This window comes from Xenopus laevis, chromosome 8L, assembly GCF_017654675.1.
Source record: "Xenopus laevis strain J_2021 chromosome 8L, Xenopus_laevis_v10.1, whole genome shotgun sequence".
NCBI lineage: Eukaryota > Metazoa > Chordata > Amphibia > Anura > Pipidae > Xenopus > Xenopus laevis.
Window position 1 is genome coordinate 133,421,610 of NC_054385.1, and position 8,188 is coordinate 133,429,797.

Sequence of the window (8,188 nt, forward strand, 5' to 3'; positions counted from 1 at the left end):
CCGCTCGTTTGGCGACCTTGCCAAAAAATTTTTTAATTAAATGGGGCGATTAGTCTGAAAAATTGTGGGATTTGAGTTTTTTCTCAATTTTATTGAGTTTTACATGATAAGATCCACTCGTTTGGTGACCTTGCTAAAAACAATTTAACAAAATAGGGGTGAAAAGTCTGAAAAATTTTGGGAATTTGCTTTTCTCTCAATTTTATTGAGTTTTACACAATATGATCTGTTTGTTTGGCGACCTTGCCAAACGAGCCTATCTTTTCCCAATATGCCCACCCACGGCAGGGCGATATCGGATTAATCAGAACGTTCGGCCCTCAGGCAAAACAACTACGAGAATGGGCGCCCACAGGTTACCCGGTGGAAAAAAGCCACTTCAGGAAACTTCATCAAACTTCACCAACATTCGGCTCATGTAGGGTTGGACTGGCCAACCAAGGTACCAGGAGATACTTGATTTAGTTCTTCAAGTGAACCCCCAAGTACAATAGTTCAACAATAGTACAAAGTCTGATTTTATAAAAAAAAAAAATTTGGAGTTTAGAAAATAACCCCCTAAGTGTCATTTCAATGGTTTCGAAGGGGGGATGGAGGTTGTGTTCACTGGTGTTTAAACTAAAATTTAGATGGGGGCTTTACTTCCCCTTTAACGGAAGATAACACCTAATGGATATAACTCATAAGACACTGCATCGATGAATTTAGAGAAAATAAATTCAAATTTTAGGGAAGGATTTTTTTTTCCGTAATTCGTATGATTTACAATCTGGTTAAAAAGGAAAAAACTTCTCATTGTGGCAGATAATAAATCTTGTGGCTCCTCTGGCTTCTGATTTGGATTATTGGCTTTGAACCCAGAAGTGACAGCAGAATTTCATGAATTTTTTTTTTTTTAAACATTTTGGGCTCTGACATTGGTTTTTTTAGGAGAATCTGAGCTTTCTAAATCTGTGGGAGTTTTTGTGTATATATATATATCCATTTGTAGAACAAGTGTTAGATCTTGAAAAACTAAAATAAAAATTTAAATTTGCATATTGCATATGAATATTTTAGTTTATGCTCAAAAATCCAAATGATTTTGAAAGCCCCGTGGCACAGCAAAAATCTGCATATTTTACTTTTCAAAACCAAAAAATTTTGTACCAGTTGATTTACCCCAAGGAAACCATATATTTTTTGGAAAGAAAACATTCTGCCAAATCCAAAATGGGTAAATAAGTATTTTAATGGTAATTACCAAACGTCAAAGCTTTTCTGGTTTTTATAAAAAGTATGAAAATTTACCTCTGAACTTTTGATCTTCATAAAATCAAAGGACGAGTGTAATAAAATTACCTGGTGGTCTAGTGGTGCGGCAGCGTGGACGGCCGCCACGCTCCTTCTCCTGTCTCCAGCGCCGGCGCCATCTTGGTTTCCTAGGGCGCGCCTCTTAAAGGTACAGGCGCGCTGGCGTGATTACGCCAGCGCGCATTGGCGCACGTTTTGGCGTGAAATTTGAAAGTATTTAAGGCCCATTCATACTCCCAGCCAGTGCCCGTGATAGAACTTGTTTCTAGTGGTTTCCTGAGCCTTGTGCATCTGATCTGAATCTCGTCTGTCTGATTATCTGTGTTTGACCCAGCCTGTATCCTGACTATTCTGAAATCTGTATCCTGACCCTTAACTGCCTACGACAACTCTTCCTGCTTAACCCCTTGATTGACAACCTGGTTTGACCCATGCCTGCCTGACGATTCTGATATCCGCCTGCCTCGACTCTGCTTGTCTGACGATTCTCTTGCCTGCTCCATTTGTACCGTGACCTTCGGCCCAAAAGACTATCTACCTGCCGTGCCCCTTCGCCTGCCAGAACATCTTGCCTTGTACCCCTCGTTAAGTCCAGGTGGCACCCAAGTAAGCTGAGAGCTCCTCCCGAAGCCCAACGGTGGTCACACTACTGGTGAAGCCGAGCCGAGACCAGGGTGCTTGGCATTTGTTCTGGTATCGGGTGCCGGTCGTGACAACGAGTTGATTTTAGTATTTTTAGTCAACACTCAAATTTTTAGGTTATAAAAAATATTTTTTACATAACCTGTTGAGATCATGTAGGAGTCAAAGCAAAGGTCCCTTGAAGCATTTCAAGATGTTTGTAGCCTTCATGATGCTCGAGGTTTTTTTTTTTGGTGGGTTTCGCTAAAAAACTTTTTTTTTTTCACCAAAAACTTGATCAATTCGAGTATTCAAGTTTTTCGCCCTGATTACACTGATCCAATTTTCTTTACATTCAAGTTTTTTCATAAATTAGAAAACATTTGAGTTGTGAGTTCATTCGAGGTCTAAAAAAAACCCTTACAAACCTCAACGTTTGATATGAATGCCAGGGGTCCAACAGACAGTTTGATGTCCATTCCTGAAGCATCTGCCATTTAGTATCTGCCATTTAGAAAGCCTAAAATAAAATGCAAACAGATGACCTTGGCGGTCATTTTAGCTGCAGAGAAGTCAACACATTTACTGGATTTTATTTGGGGTAAATAACAATAAAATGTGTCAATCTAAAATAGGTAACCAGGTTTTTCCTACTCCAAGTTGGAAAGTTTTTGAAGGAAATATATGAAAATCATTGTAGAGCTTCCACTTTCCAGAATCTTATGTCCCACGCATTTGGTACCAAGATAAAACCTCCTCAATATGACTGGGTCCAGCAAAGAGTTTGATGCCGTTGTGCATGAGATCTCCAGACTGTTTGGCTTTTAGAGATGAAAGTGTCTCTATCCCGAAAAAAGTAAAAACTGACCAAGTGAAATTTTTCAGCCCGGGAATGTAAAACCCCCGAGCATTACATTTGGGGCAGCTGAGTAAGTTGAACCGTGGATCACTCGATAGGGAAATTGATCTGGGTGTGTAAACCCCAAGTCTGTCACTTTTGGGCACAATCAACACAACGTGGTCAGTGTAAGTAAAATCAATCCGAACCCGTAGCTTGGGGGGAAGATACAACCAAATAAGAAAGTAATGAGCACGCACTCCTGGAGCCGCCCGATGAAGTTAAAACTTGAATTTATTCCATATCGCTAAAAATACACGGCCTAACGCGTTTCGCATCTACCAATACGTAATCATAGGCGGGACATATGAAACGCGTTAAGCCGTGTATTTTTAGCGATATGGAATAAATTCAAGTTTTAACTTCATCGGGCGGCTCCAGGAGTGCGTGCTCATTACTTTCTTATTTGATGGCTTTTAGAGATCCCCCAATGAAACGAGTGCATAGACATTGTCCTGGAAATCATTTCAGCGAGTGAAAATCAAGACATTTCAGTGCAAAATTTATGCCTCGATGTGATTAGATGTGACTGGTTCCATCTCAAACAGACTAGAACATGAGGGTATCACAGTTCAACACCAGTGATGGGCGAATTTCCTGTGAAACGCAAAGAATATTGACGCCCGCATCAATTTGTGGCAATATTGATGGTCGCGTCAATTTTGACTAATGTTGACGTGTGACAGTTTTAACGCAATCAACTATTCCGACGTGGGTCCAAATGCGCAAAACGCGTAAATTTGCGCCTGGCGAATTTATTCCCCCATCACTATACATCACCCCAGGAGATTGATCGTCCAAGCCCAGAACCATGGCTAAATGAAAATGTAAAGCTTCAGCCCCTGCAACTCAACTCGTTCTTACCAATGGCAGAAAGAAATCTCTGCTCCGGTCCCAAGATGGTAGAAAGTCCTCCTCGAGCCCATCATTACCAGACCACAACGATTCAAACAACAATCCTGATACAGATGTGACTCCTACACTGACAGCAGAAAACTTGAAAGAACAATTATTGTTAATTAGGAGAGGACAATGGCACAAACACTCATTGCAGGAGCTAAAAGCAGACTTACAAGTTCTAGGGGAACCGACCGACTGCTTAGAAGAAAAATGATAGAAATCCATAAAAAATGGAGAAGTCCATAAAACAAAGCCTGAAAGTGTAATTTGCCAGGATAGCCGTATACAAGTCCAGCAGAACACAATAGGTGACTTAGAAGACCACTCTAGGTGGAACCTCTTAAGAAAATACGGAGGAGATCTTGACCTGAGCAGAGTCTGTAATCTCAGAGACACACGTTGCTATTTTGGGGGATTAGTTGCCAGGCAACAAATTGCCTCTTCTTCGGGCAACTAACTTTCCTGAACTGCCTTCCCGCCGGCTAGAATGTAAATCGGCAGTTTGATGGCACTATGATCGCTTCGGCTTTCTGAAGTCTCCCGAATTTTCGTCATGAGGCAACTCCGGAAAACAAATCGTTCTGCCATCCCACCAGTGATTTACATTCTAGCCGGCGGGAAGGCAGTTCAGGAAAATTAGTTGCCAGAAAAAGAGGCGATTTGTTGCTGGGCGACTGATCTCCCGATATAGCAGCGTGTTTCTGCCCTTAGAGGTCTTGCCAGAGACGCCCACAGATAATCCTTTTTACAACATAAAGCAGTGGTCCCCAACCTTTTTTTGCCCCAGGGACTAGTGTAAAGCCCAATTTTATTTCAAGAACCAGGGGGGGGGCATCAACTGCGCGTGCCGCATCAAATTTGAGTGCATCTGCGTCCAATTCGGCTCGGTGGCCCAGTTCAGGGATATCCGTGGCCCGGTGGTTGGGGACCACTGACATAAGTGATAGACATAAGTGCTCCTTATGGAAACGCCAACGTTATAACCTCCTATAAGAAAACAATCATTGTGGATCTCTCTACACTTACACTGACTACGGCTGAAGGTACACGGAGCGTCAGCTCCACTGCTCACAACCAACAAGATGGGTGTTGCATTAATAGAACATTCCCAATTGAACATACAATGTCCCAACAGCTGTCAGACAAATGGCTGATAATATATATATATAAATGGTGTCACCTCCTCACAGACAAACAAGTAGTAGATGTCAACACTCAATATCTCACTGAATTCTTCCAAACAAATGATGCACCTGATCAGTACACAACCCATAAGACCAAGAAAGTCAGGAATAAACTATAGTGAAACTAAAGAACAACTTTATACTCTTATCCAAAGCACCAGACCAACCCATCTCTATGTTTGTCCCATGTAATATCAAGATTAAAAGCAGAGATTAAACGAATGATCCTCCAAAGCTGAGAGTTCATACAAACACGACCCCAGTCTTAGCTACACAATGGGACTCAAACCCACACTGACATTGTACAAATCAATCCTAGTTTTATAGCAAATTCATTGGTTATTGATCCCCAACCAGAGGCTCATGGACAACATGTTAAGACCCCCCATGCACAGGCCAATAAAACCTGGAGACAGACCAAGTCAGCAGCTTAATGGCCTGTGTGTGGGGCCAACCGATGGGCTTCCCTGATCCATATCTGGCCGAAAGTTGTCCAGACCTCGATCGGGCCGGTTAAAAAAATCCCATTGGATCGCGGGCCCATCTATGTGTGTATGAGGTCCCGTAATCCACTCGCCCGTATAACATCCATTATGATCCAATCGTTGGGCCCAGGATCAGATCAGCCCAATATCACCCACTTCATTGTTGGCATATCAGGGAGAGATCAGGGAGAGATCAGGGAGCGAATCTCTACGTCTATGGCCACCTACTCATAGACCGACAACTCAAAATTGACCGACTCTTTCAAAATATTTCAATTGCCTCAATCACCGAGAACTGGCAATTAAACTTTAATATATTGGTACTGGACTCCAGATAAGATCCACTCATCCCTTCCCAACTCTACAGATTGTTCCAGGAGGAAAAACAAGGAACCTTGTTACAAATAAGGTGGACATGACCCCTGACACTACAATTCTGGACCATCACAGAAGTAACTTATCAGTCAAGTACTTGAAATACAATTGACCTTGACACCAGAGCTTGCACTCCTGGGCCAACTCCCAACTGTGCTAGCCAAATCCAAAGACACACCATAATCAGCAGATCACTGCGAGCCAAGAACTGAGAATCAACAACTCTACCATTGAAGAACCTTATCCAAGGAGAAACCTCCAATATCTAACCATAAAAACTACCTTTGCCAAAGACTCCTCTCCTACAGACGGACTTTAGAACGATGGTCTTTGTGGCAGAATAGGACTGATACAAGATATGGTTATAACTAATATCTCTCTTTCTACTCACAAAACTCTACCCAACTATCTATGTGAGATCTCCTCATCAATCCCAGCCCCACCACCCTCGCCTCTTCCTTCTCTTTTACGCTTCTCTTAAAGGATAAGTAAACCTTTAAAATAAGTGAATATAAAATGGATGAGGGGACAATTCTAAGCACTTTTGTAATTTACATTATTTATTTTTTATTCCAAGATATTAAGGGATACATGTGCTGTTAATATGAATGAATTTTGTTACAACAGCGCCACCTGCTGGTCAGTTTCCCACCAGTCTGACCAGCAAGTAGTCAAGGAAGTTGTCAGGAGAAAGAAAGAGGCTGATGTTCTTCTGCTTAGGAAAGATGTGAGAAAGGTTTCTAATTTTATTCCTAAGCAGAAGAACAGGAGCCTCATAGAAAGCAGAGCATTGGGGCTTCATTAGTTCTGATACAATTTGCTGAATTGTGACCCAGAAAACTCTCTGAAAAAAAATCTATGAATTCTGGTTTGTCTCAGAAATGCCACAGGAGATTGATTCAAAATCCGTCATTGCCACGTGTGCTCATTAACTTCAGGAAACGTCTGGCTACAATTATTGCTAATGAAGGTGGCATAACGAAGCGAGACGCGGTGGGGGAGGGGGGCGATTGTTTTTTTTCACAATTGTCATAGGGCGTTGTGTCCCTTCTATTAATAAACAGCCGTTTGTTCCCTCGCAGCCCCTCGGAGATAATAACAGGATTCGCCTGAAGATCAGATAAAAACTCAGTGTGAAAAACGTACGATGATCAGAAGCAAAAATATTTCCCATGGCACAGCTCCCAGATCTGGAGAGAAACATTGATCAGACTTAACCCTTTCAGTCTCAGGGTCACCTTATTTGCATTCTTTGAACAAATTTCACGGAGGAACTTCTTTTTCTTTTTACCTAAAAACGTTATGTTTTTAATATCCTTTATTTAAATGTAATAAAGAATCCGAAATATATATTATCGGATCTTTTTTGTATAAATTTGTCAAAAACGTTCAACGGGGGGTCCCGAAGTTTAAGAAAACAGAGAGAAGTGAAGAAAAAAAAGAAAATTTTTTTAGTAACAGAAAAGCAATAAAAAATAAAGAAATCAGTAGGTCAAATTACAATTCATGGGTCCAAGTAAGGAGAAAGGATTGGGGAAGACGGGGGGTTTGGTTATGGTGTAGGTTAATATTATGGGGGTCATTCTTGATCATATAGCTTGAAATATCAATATTATTAAGAATTTAATGAGCTAGTGGTTCTACAGCTAAGGAAATAGCAAAGGGGATAAGGGGCATCCCTGTGGAGTCCCCCTATCTGGGCCTGGGCTAGAATTGTTCTTCAGGTTTTTTTATTGAATAGGGTAAAAAAACTTGTCTTGTTTCTGTTTTTGAGTTAAAAAGCAGTCAGGTTTATCCTTAAAACAGAAAAAATTATGTTTTGACCATCTCAGTGGTTTTTTTTGTACAGAAGTCGTCAGCTTATTAAATGTAGCTTGGCTTTTAAATCTACCCCTCATTGTGGCTTTGTGGGCTGCCCAAAGGTTCTCCATGGCAAGTTCTTCATCAAGGTTATCAACACAGAAGTCTTCCAAGGAGTCAGCAATTTTGTTGGAAATTACTGGGTCTGATAATAATGATTCATGGAAATCTGCCTGGTACAGCCCAAGTGAACTTTAATGGAAATGGGGCAGACCATGGGATAGGACTGGGCTTGGAGAAATTTCCATACATCTGTAGGTTCACCATTGTGTAAGAAAGTGTTCACAAATGTCGCAGTTCCTTAGAAATAAGTCCATTAACATTATGGTCAACTTCCATTTACACATTTCTGAGGCAGAACATCTCAATTGCAAGATCCCATAAGAGCTGCTATTGGGTAGTAGAAAGTAGAAGTTAGGAATGTTTAATTTGGGAAAATTATTGAATTTGTACATTTGTGTTTTATATATCTATAATAACTTTTGACTCAAGATGTTCCCTTCATTCTTCTGCACCTCACTCCATCTCTTCTCGTGTCTCCATATGTTCCTGGCAACTCCTCCACTCTTCTT